General features: G+C 47.5%; 1 protein-coding gene, 1 non-coding gene and 1 pseudogene across 4 annotated transcripts in view; 2 read left to right on the top strand and 1 right to left on the bottom strand.

The window, feature by feature from the left end:
* The first annotated feature begins 904 nt into the window (after positions 1-904).
* LOC101598128 lies at positions 905-2509 on the top strand (annotated as a pseudogene).
* Positions 2510-6323: 3814 nt separating this feature from the next.
* Positions 6324-6426, bottom strand: LOC123461163. The gene has a single exon (XR_006637477.1). It is a non-coding gene; the product is annotated as a U6 spliceosomal RNA (small nuclear RNA).
* A 4140-nt stretch (positions 6427-10566) lies between these two features.
* Positions 10567-14276, top strand: part of Ammecr1l (AMMECR1 like) — a 33555-nt gene continuing 29845 nt past the window's right edge. The window contains exons 1-2 of one of the 3 annotated variants that reach the window (XM_045149633.1): positions 10567-10878; positions 12222-12331. The gene's annotated coding sequence lies outside the window, so the exon portion shown is untranslated. Of the gene's footprint in view, positions 10879-11033; positions 11054-12221; positions 12332-14276 lie in introns of those variants that run through there. The other 2 variants (XM_045149630.1, XM_045149631.1) reach the window with 2 other exon arrangements.

Raw genomic sequence — 14276 nt, 5'->3', positions numbered from 1 at the left:
GTTGTGAAATCTTAATGTGTTTTAATCAAATTTTCATTTGTGGGCTGGAGTGGTGGCTCAGCCATTTAGGTACTTGCTTGCAAAGCCTAACAGCCCAGGTTTGATTTCCCAGTAACCACATAAAGCCAGATGCATCAAGTGGCACATGTATCTCGAGTTCGTTTACAGCAGGTAGACGCCCTGATGTGTCCATTCTTTCTCTCTGTTGTGCTTTCTCTGCTTACAAATAAATTCAAACATTTTTATTTATTTATTAGAAACAGAAACAGAGAGAGAGAGAGAGAGAGAGAGAGACAGAGAGAGAGAGAATAGGTGTGCCAGGATTTCCAGCCACTGCAAAGAAACTCCAGACATAGGTGCCATCATGTACATCTGGCTTACATGGGACCTGGAGAATTGAACCTGGATTTTTAGCTTCGCAGGCATGTTCCTTAACTGCTAAGCCATCTCTCTAGCCCCGCAATTTTTTTTGTTGTTTTTTTGTTTTTCAAGGTATGGTTTCACTGTAGTCCAGGCTGACCTGGAATTCACTATGTAGCCTCAGGGTGGCCTAGAACTCATGCGATCCTCCTACCTCTATCTCCCAAGTGCTGGGATTAAAAAGGTAAAAAGGCTTGTGCCACGCTCAGCTCCAAAATTATAACAAACAAACAAACAAAAAATACTTCATTTGCATAAGATTCTTATTTCATGCTTTTTGTAATATTGCTTGGGGGGGGGGGCTTCCTTTCTCCAAACTTTCAATGAGAAAAATAAAATTCTTTGGGGCTGGAGAGATGGCTTAGCAGTTAAGCGCTTGTCTGTGAAGACTAAGGACCCTGGTCAAGGCTTCATTCCCCAGGACCCATGTTAGTCAGATGCATAAGGGGGCGCATGTGTCTGGAGTTTGTTTGCAGTGGCTGGAGGCCCTGGTGCGCCCATTCTGTCTTTCTCTCTCTCTCTCTCTCTCTCTCTCTGCCTCTTTCTCTCTCTGTCTGTCACTGTCAAATAAATAAATAATAAACAAAAAATTCTTTGGACATGGCTGACAATTTAAGGGGGTTTAAGTTACGTTCTCTCTCATCCCATGAGAGACAGGGATCTGGCGTAGAGCTCTCATGTCTAAATTGGCAACTGGAAGAAACTGAACTATTGTGCCATCCACAACCAAAAATATCTCAGTGACTCTCGCTCAGTCTACCTTTTCCCACCCCACCAAGTAAATAAAAGTAAATTAAAAATGGGCTAGAAAGGTAGCAGTTAAGGCACTTGTCTACAAAGAAAGGACCCAGGAGCCGGAAGTTGGTGGAGGAAGATGGGACCATGAGAAATAATAGATAATGGCTTGGAAGATGGGTCGCACGTGTCTCATCAAGGAGGGAGGGAGGGCTGCATGCTTTCCAGTGTTGGACTCATGCCTGCCTCAGGCCCGAAGTAATATCTACTGTCAGAAAAAATCCACTACACTTGATAAAATGATTCCCAGTGTTGATGTCTGTGATGAGACTGCAAAAAAATCCGGAAGTGCACTCAACAAGCTCTTCTCTTCAGAACAGCAGACTGCCATCTTGCACGTACTGAACACAGCATCTAGTAAAGAACTCAAAACTTTAAAATTGCTTCATGGGAGAAAGTCCATCAATATTGTAGAACGCAGAAAAAAATTAGGCCATTTGAAAATTTGGAAAGTTTGATAAATGTGTCCTTGTTCCAATACAAAACTGCTCTTGAAGTTTGTAACACCATTCTCTGTCCAGAGACTGGAAGGGAAAAAAGAAAATCACAGGAAAACTGGCTGCTGGGGAAGTTCATCAAACCAGATTTAGAAAGAAAGAGACATAAGGCAGTTAATAGTATCGTATCTATTGTTTTTGGCACTCAGAGAATTGCATGGGCTCACCTTGATCATAAATTGACAGTGCTGGATTGGCAGAAATTGAGTGTTGGAAATTACTGAATAAAACATACACATCATCAGTCTACTTGGAAGAGATTTCTTCCATCATTTCAAAGATGCCTGGAGCAGATTTCTATGTTCTGGAAAAATCAGGACTTTCCATTCAGAAGTCATCTCTGTTTCCTATACTGTTACATTTTCATATCACAGAAGCCATGCTGTATGCCTTATTAAATACAACTTTTGCCCAGGATGGCCAGCATCAGGTGCTGAGCATGAACAGAAATACTGTGGGCAAGCACTTTAGCCTGATGATTGGTGATACTAGGACAAGCGGGAAAGAAATAGTGAATCAGCTCCTCTCTGAGTCTGTACTGAAGGCCGAGCCTCGGATGTTCTTCCCACCAGATAAAATAGTGCACTGTAGACAGATGTCTTCTGCAGATGCACAGAGGACTGAAGAACTGTATGATTCACTACTACTAGCTATTGCTTTTTATGAATTAGCAGTATTTGACACTGAGCATTAAACTGATGTTAATACACTCGGCTCTAATGTTACGTTAATTTATTAGTCCTAAAGCTGTAAAGCCACCTGTTGTAATCACTCATATAAATCATGAAGAAAACATATTACAAGTGTATTTTCTATGTTTATAAAGCCAAACTTTGGGCTGAGATCAAATTATTAAATATTTTATGGAAAAAAAAGAAAGGACCCAGGTTCAATCCCCCAGAACCATGTAAGCCAGATGAACAAGGTGGCATATGCATCTGGTGTGTGTTTGTGGTGACTAGAGGCCCTGGTGTGCCAATTCTCTCCCCCCCACTCTCTGTGTGTCTGCATCTCTGTCTCTCAAATAAATAATAATAATAATAAAACTATCTCAACAGGGCTTGAGAAATGGCCTCGTGGTTAAGGTGGTTGCCTGCAAAGCCAAAGGACCCAGGTTTGGTTCCCCACGACCCACTTAAGCCAGATGCATAAGCTGATGCATGCACGTGGAGTCTGCAGCAGCTACAGGCTCTGGTGTGCTCATATTTTTCTCTCTCTATCTCTTTCTCTCTGAAATAAAAAAATTTTTAAAAAAGGCTGCAGAGATGGCTTAGAGGTTAAGGGGCTTGCCTACAAAGCTTAAGGACCCAGGTTCCATTTCCTAGGACCCACATGCACAGATGCCCAGCCAGATGCACAAAGTGACACATGCTTCTGGAGTTTGTCTGTAGAGGCTGAAGGCCTTGGTGCATCCACTCTCTCTCTATCTGCCTCTTTCTCTCTCTCTCAAATACATAAAATAAATAAAAATTTAAATCTGGGCATGGTGGCTCACGCCTTTAATCCCGGCACTCAGGAGGCAGAGGTAGGAGGCTCATCTCATGAGTTCGAGGCCACCCTGAGACTACAGAATGAATTCCAGGTCAGTATGGACTAGAATGAAACCCTACCTCAAAAAAACAACCAAAAAAGTAAAAAGTTATACATATTACATATATATATATATATATGTATATGTATGTATGTGTATGTATGTATGTATATGTGTGTGTGTATGTGTGTGTGTGTGTGTGTATATATATATATATATATATATATATATATATATATATATATGTATGTATGTATGTATATATATCAGCACTTGAAGACCAGAAAAGCCAGCCATATTCACATCCAGCCAGGTGGAATAGTGAGCCTAGCTATGTTCACTCCTGTCACCAGTTCTGAGCAGAAACGTTGCTCTTGGCTATTAGGCCTTCTGTCTCTGCTCCCTGGAGCCTCCTTCCTACAGCTTTGTAGGTTAGTAGCAAGATGGGTGCAAGTGTGATTACCTCAGTCACTTGCCACCTTATTTTCTTCTCTCTCACAAATGTGGCTACATAGGTAGTTGGCAAGCCATGGGCCCTTCTGTACCTGAATCACCAGGGCTGGGATCACAGGCACACACCACTAAACCCGCCTTTCTCATGGCTGCTGGAATCAGAACTCTGGTCCTTGTAGCTGAACAGCAAGCTCCTGGCCCAATGAGCCATCTCCCCAGCTTTTTCTTGTTTTTGTTTTCTTTTGGGAAGGGAGTTTGAGATAGGGTCTAGCTCCAGACTGACCTGGATTCTCCTACCTGTGCCTGGGGAGAGCTGGAATTAAAAGTATGCACCACCACACCAGGCTCTCAGCTTTGAGGGGTTCTTTTGCTCAGTGTCTGGTCAGTAATAACCATTCAAGTGCTTGCCTACTGCTGTCCCTGGGAAGCCCCACCAGGCTGTCATCTGTAGTCAACAGTGCTGTGGTTTGTACTTTCTGATCTTCTCTCTGGGTGTTCAGATCCTTGGAAGTGCTGGAGATCAAATGTCTCCACAGGCCCCACACAGGCAAGGGAAGCACTTCTACCACTGAGCTATGCCCCCAGACTTTTTGTAGTTTCAGGCAAGTTTTTTTTCTACCCCCCACCCCACCCCCGAGGTAGGATCTCATTCTGGTCCAGGCTGACCTGGAATTAACTGTGTAGTCTCAGGGTGGCCTCGAACTCACAGTGACCCTCCTACTTCTGCTTCCCAAGTGCTGGGATTAAAGGTGAGCGCCACCACGTCTGGCTTTGAGGCAAGTTGTTTATTAAGTTTCATTGCCCCATTATGTTTACATACCAGTGTCTTTTAGCAGGATACTCAGGAAACAAGGTACTGGGGTGTCACCTGCATTTCCCTCTGAGAAACACAACCTCACTGTCCTAAGAGTCTTTGCAACAGCTGTAAGACATTAGCTGTTGGCCCGCGGCCCACTGATTGCAGAGTGGGCCAAGGAGGAAAGCATTGCTGACCCAGGATTTTTCCTTCCCTACTGTGTCCCCATAGCTGCAGCTTTAGGAGCCAGAAGTTCAAAAGCTCTATAAGCTGCAAGCTGCCAGACAGTCCAGGGACAGTGAGGGCTTTTAGTGTTATTGGAAGAAAGCCCAGAACTTCTAAGGTTTCCACCAAATCCCGATGGAGGTGTGTCTGGCCCTGGCCCAGCAGAACACAAGCAAACTCACCTCAGTTAGACCTTGCATTGGCTGTGGCCTTACTCACCTATTCTTTTTAGGCCAATCCTAGTGTTCTTAACTTGCCACTGGGTATGGGCTACAATCCTGACTCACTTGCCTCTGCTCCTTTTAAGCTCTACAGTGGGTGGCTATAGGAGAAGAGGGGAAGGTCAGAAGAGAGGAGTAGGGCATTTCTTCCTACTTTCTGTAATGATAGGCCACTTCAAGGAGCAGTGGTATGCCCAGGCCAAGGCGCCCTCTAGTGGTAACATGCCTGCCCCAGGGTGTTTTTTCCCCCTCCATTTGCTTATTTCAGGTTTACATTGTTTTAGATTTGTGACTTCTGAGTGACCAATTCCTCGAAGTAAACTTTTTTTTTTTTTTTTTGAGGGAGGCCTAACAGACTGGCCTTTTTTTTTTTTTCGGTTTTTTTTCGAGGTAGGGTCTCACTCTGGCCCAGGCTGACCTGGAATAAACTATGTTAACTATGTAGTCTCAGGGTGGCCTCGAACTCACAGCGATCCTCCTACCTCTGCCTCCCAAGTGCTGGGATTAAAGATGTGCGCCACCACGCCCGGCTCCTTTTTTTTTTTTTTTTTTTTTAATGGGAAAGAGGGAGAGAGAATTGGTACGCCAGGGCCTCAGCCATTGTAATTGAACTTCAGACACTTGCGCCACCCGGGTGGGCATGTGTGCCTTTATGCTTGCCTCACCCTTACGTGTCTGGCTTAACTGGGATCTGGAGAATCAAACATGGGTCCTTAAGCTTAATAGGCAAGCACCTTAACTGCTAAGCCATCTCTCCAGCCCAAAATAAACTTTTTTGTGTTTTTTTTTTTTTTTTTGAGGTATGATCTTGCTTTAGCCCAGGCTAACCTGGAATTCACTATGTAGTCTTAGGGTAGCCTTGAACTCACTGTGATCCTCCTATCTTTGCCTTCCAAGTGCTGGGATGAAAGGCGTGTGCCAGCAAGCCCAGCTGGCTTTGCATCTTGCCTCTGCCAACTATAGGAAGAAGTGACCCACACTCTGCAGACCCACATTGTCCAGGTCGAAATAGTGGCCCAGAGAGAGGGAGGTGTAGGAGGGCCTGCAGGTGCAAGTTGGCCAGGCAGTTGATGGCAGTCTCCATCTCAGTGGAATAATTCTGACAAATATGGGAGGTCATGGCTGGTCCTGCAATAAGGAGTTAGAAGGTTCTGGCTGGTCCTGTGTGCAGACGGTGAGGAGATGGTCCCAGATGTGTGACTGAAGAGACTAGAAAACAGTTGGAAAGTTAAAAAAAAAAAAAAAAAAAAAAGGAAGTCCCCGGGTCTATTCTGTTCTGTACTGTTGAAGCAAGACACACAAGGGTCCTGACGGGTCACAGCCAGAGTAACATTTTTTTTAAAAACATCTTTTAAACTTTAAACAGATTTTTATTACACAAAGGTAAAACTATGGAACACTTTATAAATTTGCATGTCATCCTTGTGCAGGGGCCATACTACTTCTGTATTGTTCCAATTTTAGTGTATGTGCTACCGAAGCCAGCACTAAAAATATTTTTTATGCTTATTTATTTGACAGAGAAAGAGAAAGAGAGAGAGAATGAATGAGAATGGGTGCACCAGGACTTCAACCGCTGCAAATGAATTCCAGACACATGTGGCCCCTTGTGCATCTGGCTAACGTGGGTCCTGGGGAATAGAACCTGGGTCCTTTGGCTTTGCAGGCAAACACCTTAACCACTAAGCCATCCCTCCAGCCCAAAATATTTTTTAAAATTTATTTGCAAGGAGAGAGAGAGGGAGGAGAGGGAGGGAGGGAGGGAGAATGGGCACCAGATACATGTGCCACTTTGTGCATCCAGCTTTATGTGGATATTGGGGAGTCAAATCCAGGTTGTTTGGCTTTGCAATGAAGTGTCTTAACCACTGAGCCATTTCTCCAGGCTGAGAGTCACATTTTTAATTTTTTTTTTTTTTTTTGAGGTAGGGTCTCACTCTAGCCCATGCTGATCTAACTCACTCTGTAGTCACAGTCTGGTGTTGAATTCACAGTGATCCTCCTACCTCTGCCTCCCAAGTGCTAGGATTAAAAGTGTACTCCATGGGCTGGAGAGATTACTTAGTGGTTAAGGCATTTGCCTGTGAAGCCAAAAGGCCCAGGTTCGATTCCCCTGTACCCATGTAAGCCAGATGCACAAAGTAGCACATGTGTCTGGAGTTCATTTGCAGTGGCTGGAGGCCTTGCCGATTCTTTCTCTCTGCGTATCTCAAAGTAAAATAAAAAAGTGTACACCACTACACCTGGTTTAAATTCTCTTGCTCCAGCCCAGGCTGACCTGGAATTCACTATGTAATCTCAGGGAGGCCTTGAGCTCACAGTGATCCTCCTACCTCTGCCTCCCAAGTGCTGGGATTAAAGGAGGACACCACTACTTCAGGCTTCATTTATTATATAGTCAATTTTTTCAATTCCTGTAATACAATACCTTTTTTAAAAATTATTTATTTATTTGAGAGCGACAGACACAGAGAAAGACAGAGAGAGAGAGAGAGAGAGAGAGAATGGGCGCGCCAGGGCTTCCAGCCTCTGCAAACGAACTACAGATGCATGCGCCCCCTTGTGCATCTGGCTAATGTGGGACAAGGGGAACCGAGCCTTGAACCGGGGTCCTTAGGCTTCACAGGCAAGCGCTTAACCGCTAAGCCATCTCTCCAGCCCCAACACCTTTTTTTTAAAAAAAAAAAAACTTCATTTTATTTGCTAGAGTGAAACCCTACCTTGAAACCAAAAATAAGTATCAGTGGTCAAACATCCAGTAAACCATAAAATCAGCTAACAGAGCCGGAGTCTCAGTGTAAATTAATTCAAGCGATCCTCCTGCCTCCTCCTCCTCAGTGCTGGGATTAAAGGCATGTGCCACCACACCCGGTATAGATGTCATGTTTTAAGACAGTCAGCTGGAAAGACCTTCACTATGTGGAATTTATTTTGATTATTTTAAGTCAGGATTTGGTTTTCTAATTCAGAAGGGGGAAAAGAAAAAAAAAAAAACAACCTTGTCTCTGGCTTTCTTCCTCCTGCCTCTGGCTCTAGGCCACAAGATCATCTAATTTGCAGTTTTTCAGACAAGGTTAGACATTGGCAAATATGGCCTCAACAGCAACAAGCATATCAAATCTGTGACAGGAATTATAAAAATTGTTATAAACAACCATTTAAAAAAGTTCACCTCCTGGTGTGCTGGCCTCCAGCACGAGTCGAAACAGACCGGAAGGAGGGAGTGGGAATGGATCTGAGACAAGAACACAAGGAATGGAGCGAAGACAAGTTCTGATCAAGGCTGATTTATTCAGGCAGACACAAGCTTATATTCAGAATAAAAAACTTTCTTGACAATGCCTACATGCCTAAAGTCAGCTTCACCAGGGCCTTATGACAATGCCTCTGTGTTTGCCGCCTGCTCCGATAAGGCCTCTGTGCCTGGTGCCTACCTCACTAAAACCGTATGTTAATTGCCTCTGTGTCAAGAGGTCAAAGAGCAGCTGCAAGAGGTCCAAGAGAGGCTGCAGCTCTGACACCTGGTAGGTGTCTCTTTCTTCTTTCTCATCTTTTGCTGGGTCCTATCTGAGCCTTTTGATCCCAAAGGCATCAATTGACTCAGGTTTGTTACCTACAGATAATTATGTTAAAAGTCGGAGGTAGTAGATTTTATTATGCCTTTGTACATTGCCTATTTTCACACAGAAAGGGATTTTCTGGAACACTTCACTATTAGATATGATTTACATTTTTTTTACTAGATACTTTTCTTTGGTTTATTTATTGTTTTGAGAGAGGGGCAGATAGAAAGAGAATTGATATACTAGCGTGTCTAGCTTCTAAGTGCATGTGCCACTTTGTACTTCTGGCATTATGTGGTTCCTGGGGGAATCAAACTTGGGTCCTTAGACTTTGCAGGCAAAAGCCTTAACTGGCTTTTTGTTTTATTATTATTTTTTTTTTTTGTCTTTTTGTTTTTTCGAGGTAGAGTCTCACTATAGCTCAGGCTGACCTGGAATTCACTATGTAGTCTCAGTGTGGCCTCGAACTCATGGTGATCCTCCTACCTCAGGCTCCCCAGTGCTGGGATTAAAGGTGTGCACCACCACGCCCAGCATCTGTTTTTTTTTTTTTAATTATTTTTTTTTTCGTTTTTTGAGGTAGGGCCTTGTTCTATCCCAGAGCTGACCTGGAATTACTCTCAGGCTGGCCTCAAATTTTTTTTTGGTTTTTCAAGGTAGGGTTTCACTCTAGTCCAGGCTGATCTGGAATTCCCTATATTGTCTCAGAGTGGCCTTGAACACACAAGATGATCCTCCTACCTCTGCCTCCTGAGTGCTGGGATTAAAGGCATGCGGCTCAAATCTTGTTTTAGAACAAGTAATTTGGGGTTTGAGAGATGATTAGCAATTAAGGCACTTGCCTGCAAAGCCAAAGGACCCAGGTTCTATTTTCCTGATCTCACTTAAGCCAGATGCACAAGGTGGCACATGCTCTGGAGTGCATTTGCAACAGCTGGAGGCCCTGTTGTGTGTCCATTCTCCATCTTTCAACCCCAGTACTCGGGAGGCAGAAGTAGGAGGAGCACCAAGAGTTAAAGGCCACTCTGAGACTACATAGTAAATTCCAGGTCAGTCTGGGCTAGAATAAGACCGTACCTCGAAAAACCAAAATAAAATAAAATAAATAAATAAAAAAAATATAAAGTGAAGATGGGCACATTAGGGCCTCTTGGTACTGCAAATGAACTCCAGATTGTACATCTGCCTTTACTTCATTACTGGGGAGTCAAACCAAACTGGCAGGCTTTCGGGCTTTACAATCGAGTGCCTTTAACCACTGAGCAATCTCTCCAGCACTTACTATTTGTTTTTGAGAAATATTTTATGTAATTGAGAGGGTGGGCACATAAAGAGAATGGGTGCTCCATATACATGCGCCACTTTGTGCATCTGGCTTATGTGATCTTGGAGAACTGAACCTGGGTCCTTAGGCTTCTCAGGCAAGTGCCTTAACCACTAAGCCATATCCCCAGCCCCTGAGAAATATTTTGAGGTTGTCGACCTGCTTGTGCTGAAGAATGTGCATTGGCGTATTGAATAATCCTGTTCGGTGGCCATCCCCCTGAGGTCATCGCTGGCTGGGCTTCAGGTGGTGGGTGAATGGACTCCTGGCGTGAGTTGTTGCAGCCTGAGCCACCTCCCACGAGGTCAGCCTGCCCTTGTCCAGTGGGCAGGTGCCAGCGCCTGGCACCCAGCCAGGCACCATCCCCGCGTATCTGGCCCGTTGTGATCCTCCGCTGGACTGAAGATGCCCCTCGCAGGCAGCTTTCCAACGTTGGCGCGGGGTCAGGCGAAGGGGCGCGAGCGTGGGCGCGCGGGGAAGGCAGCGGGACCGGGGCTGGCCGGCGAAGCCGAGCGCCGCCCCCGCCGCGGCGAGGACCGAGCTGCCCGCGCCGGGGCCGCGACTCCGGCCGGCGTGGCGGCTCGCGCGGTCCGCGGCGCTCGGCTTCGCCCGCCGCCCGGGGCCGGCAGCCCGGGCTCGGCAGCAGCCAATGCGGCTCGCGGACGGCCCCACGTGACCGGTGGGCGTTGCTCCCCCGGCCGGGCGCTCTATGGTCTCCCGCGGCGCGCTAGAGGGCCCGAGGCGCCCCGGAGGACTCCCTACATTCTTCCCCCATTACCTCACTGCCTCCGGTGGCTGCCGGGATAGGATCTGGAGGACTCGGGTCCCGGCTCGGCTCAGCCCTCCAGCCGCCCGGGGAATCCCTCGAGTTGTGCCCGGCCGCCGCCACCCCGCCGCCGTTGGCCTGCTGCAGCCGCCCGGCCCGCGGACGCGCGGCGGCCCGCTTCTCTCGGCAGTCCCGACGCAGGCACATGGCTCCATGAAGCTGCGGGAAGAGGAGGCCGAGCGCCAGAGGTCCCGTCAGCCCCGGCCGCGTCTGGGCCAGGAGGAAAGGTGGGAGCCCCGGGCCGCGCCGCGCCCTCTTCCTAGCCGGCGGCCGGGGCCAGGCCTCCGTCGGGCGGCCGTCGCGCGACCCCGGAGCCCGCTCGGCCCGGGCGGGACGGAGCTGTGCGGAGCGGATCCCCCGGGGCGCTGGGCGAGGGGCTCGGGCCGCGCGTCCCCGCCGAGGGTAAGGGGTCCCGAGGCCGGGCCGGGCCGGGGAGCGGGGCGGGCGGCGGTCGCCGCGGTCCCGGGCGGGAGGCGAGGCTGCAGCGACAGCGGGGTCCCCGCGGGAAACAGTCTGCGGCCGGCGTAAAGTTTGGTGGTCTCCGGCGCCGCCTGGCGGCTCCCCGCCCCCGCCCCGGCCCCGGCCCCGGCCCCGGCCCCGGCCGGCCGCCCCCTCCCCGGCCGGCGTCCGGATTCCAGCCCCGCCGCTGGGCCCGGCTGCTCTACCCGTCGCTCGGCCGGGTCCCCGACTCCCCCGGCGCCCCCGTCCTTGCCCCTCGCCTTTCCCCTCTTCCCGCTGCGCTCCCCGCTCCGGGCTCGTCGCGCTCGGTTGTCCAGTCCTTGTCCTGTTGAACTCTTCTCTCTGCCGCTTTCCCCCGCCCGGGACCCCATCCTCGCGTCGTCCCCTTGCCTACGCCCGCCCGCCTTACGCTCTGCGTTCTCTGCTTCCCCTCCCCGGGCCGTGCGTCTTGCCCTTCATCCCTTGCCCTCCTCCCTCCATGCCCTGTCCTGATGTGACTCTTGCCGAGCTCCCTCACCCTTATCCCTCCGGGCCTATCCTCTTTCAGTGCCCTCTCCTGGGATAGATAGAGTGGGTGGGGCCTGGAGTGCGCTGTTTACATCCTTGGGAATCGCCCAATTCTCTATTACTGGAGAGAAGGTAGAGTTGGTGAAGAGATTAATGCCAGACTGCGAGGAAGATGAATGACTCCACCAGCACTTACCGTCTTCTGGCGTACGGAGACTGGGCTGTCCTCGGGGCCTTGGCATGTCGTCCAGATCTGGGAGTATTCTGAAACCGGCAGAGAACCTTGCAGCGATAGATCGTGGCCTGAGCAAGTTTTGACCTCAATTGGTGGCGGGGCAAGTTTTAAATCGGACCTTAATGTTTACAGTTAATGCAGTCTTTCCTCCCCGGTGTCCTCCCTGAGTGATGAGGCGTGGAGTGAGATGATTCAGGGCATGGGGCTGCTGTTGCCTCTGTTTATCATTTGAAGTGGTTTGAAGGAGAACCTGTTTTGTTTTTCCAGAAATTACTATGTTAAATTGTAACTGGTTAAAAAAAAAAACAACTGGCATCTGACCTCCACACTACCTGGACTTTGTTCACTGGACCTGCATTTTTGTCTTAGGTACAGGAAGAAGGGATGGAATTGGAAGGAAGAAAATTCATTCCAGAGACAAAATAGCTCCCCTCCTCCATTGTAGCTGTTCCCCTGGGAATACAAACTTTCTGCTTTCAGTGAGTATTTCTTTGGACATTTTTAGAAGAGAATTGTGTTTCTGTTTGTGGTTTTGGCTTGTGTTTGGATTTGGATTGTAGGCATACACGTGTGTTTCTCTGTTTTTCACAGTGCTGGGAATCAATCCCAGGGCCTTATACATGCTAGGCAAGCACTCTGTCACTGAACTATGTGTCCAGACCCCTTCATGTGTGTTTCTCTAATTCCACAAAGTGGTCCTCATGTTGCTGAAGTCACTGCTTTTTGTTTTTTTAAGTGATTTAAGAGGCTAGGAATTGTGCTCAGTGGTAGACCAAATCCCTAGCATACAAGGCCCTGGTTTCTATGCCCAGCACTTAAATGTGGAGACATACTTGTTTTCCATAAGCTGGTTAGAGAGTGGCTGCATGTGACGGCCCATGCTTGTCATTCTAGCACTCTGGAGGCTGACGCAGAAAGATGGTGAGTTTGAGGCCAGCCTGAGCTCTATGAAGAGACTTAGAAAAACACAGCCCACTAGAGTGACCTAGATGGCGCCGAGCATTACCCTTCTTTACACTGGTGGTCCATGAGGCCTGGCTCCCCACCTTCCCAAATTACTTCATTGTTTGTTTTGTTGGTGTTTTGAAGCAGAATCTCACTTTGGCTCAGACTGAGCTGCAATTAACTATATAGCCCGAGTTGGCCTCCAACTTGTAGCAGTCCTCTTATCTGTGCCTCCTCCCGGGGTCAGAGTTACAATATGAGCCGCCTCACCTGCTGGTAGTTCTTTTTTTTTTTTGTACTTTTTCAAGGTAGGGTTTTTCTCTGTAGTTCAGGCTCAATTGGAATTTACTAAGAAGTCTCAGGGTGGCCTCAAACTCAGTGACCCTCCTACCTCTGCCTCCCAAGTGCTGGGTTTAAAGGCATGTGTCTGGCCTAACTACTCAATTTTTAAGACAGAGAAGTTAACTAATTCAGAAGTTAATACAGTTTTTGATCAATTACTAGTCCTTATTCATGTGTTTTTGGCCTTCAAATATTTTTGAAAGAAGCAGATAGAGTGAATGGGTGTGCCAGGGCCTCTAGCCATTGCAAATGAACTCTAGACATGCACCATCTTGTGCATCTGGCTTACATGGGTACTGGGGATTCGAACCTGGGTCCTTCTGCTTCGCAAGCAAGCGCCATAACTGGTAAGCCATCTCTCCAGCCCTCATATTTTAAAAACATTTTAACCTAAGTCTTATATTGATACTATTTTCTTGAAAATCCCATCACAGATTTGAAAATAAGTATAATACTGAATCAAGTTCTGGAGGAAAATTACTGTTGTACCCCTTTGAGTTTTATTAGTAATTGTGTGCTGGGATTGGACAAGAAGCTCAGTGTGGAGCCCTTGCCTGGCGTGCTCAGGGCCCTGTGTTCTGTCTATGGTACTACTATTACAAAAAAAACCCATTTGTCAGAGTTTCTCACCTTAGTGTTTGACGTTTTGTCAGAGCTTCACAAACCCTTTATGGGGGAGGCAGGGGAAATTTGTTCTCATTTTATAAATGAAGGAACTAAGGCCTAGAACATTCTGGCACCTTGCTGTAGGTCACATAGAAAGAGGAGGAAGAGGAAAGCCACAAAAAGTTGTATATTCTGTAATCTCATGGTTTATATTAAGCTGGTAGAAAAATGTATAGCTGTTTTAATTTGTTTTATTTATTTACTTAGGAGAGAAAGAGGCAGGTAGAATGGGTGTGCCAAGGCCTCTAACCATTGCATATGAACTCCAGGCACACGTGCCACCTTGTGCATCTGGCTTTACGTGGGTCCTGGGGAATTGAACCTGGGCCTTAGGCTTTGCCTTAACTGCTAAGTGATCTCTGTAGTCTGGTATAGCTGTTTTTGTTTTGGGCTTTTTTATTTCTGAGTTTGTGTGTGTTATGTGTGCTTATGTTTATATTCATGGGCATATGTATGGCTACACAACCAGAG

The sequence above is a fragment of the Jaculus jaculus genome, chromosome 5 (assembly GCF_020740685.1).
Source record: "Jaculus jaculus isolate mJacJac1 chromosome 5, mJacJac1.mat.Y.cur, whole genome shotgun sequence".
In the NCBI taxonomy this organism is placed as follows: Eukaryota; Metazoa; Chordata; class Mammalia; order Rodentia; family Dipodidae; genus Jaculus; species Jaculus jaculus.
The sequence above is the reverse complement of the archived record's forward strand: the minus strand, read 5'-3'. Positions and strand labels throughout refer to the sequence as shown.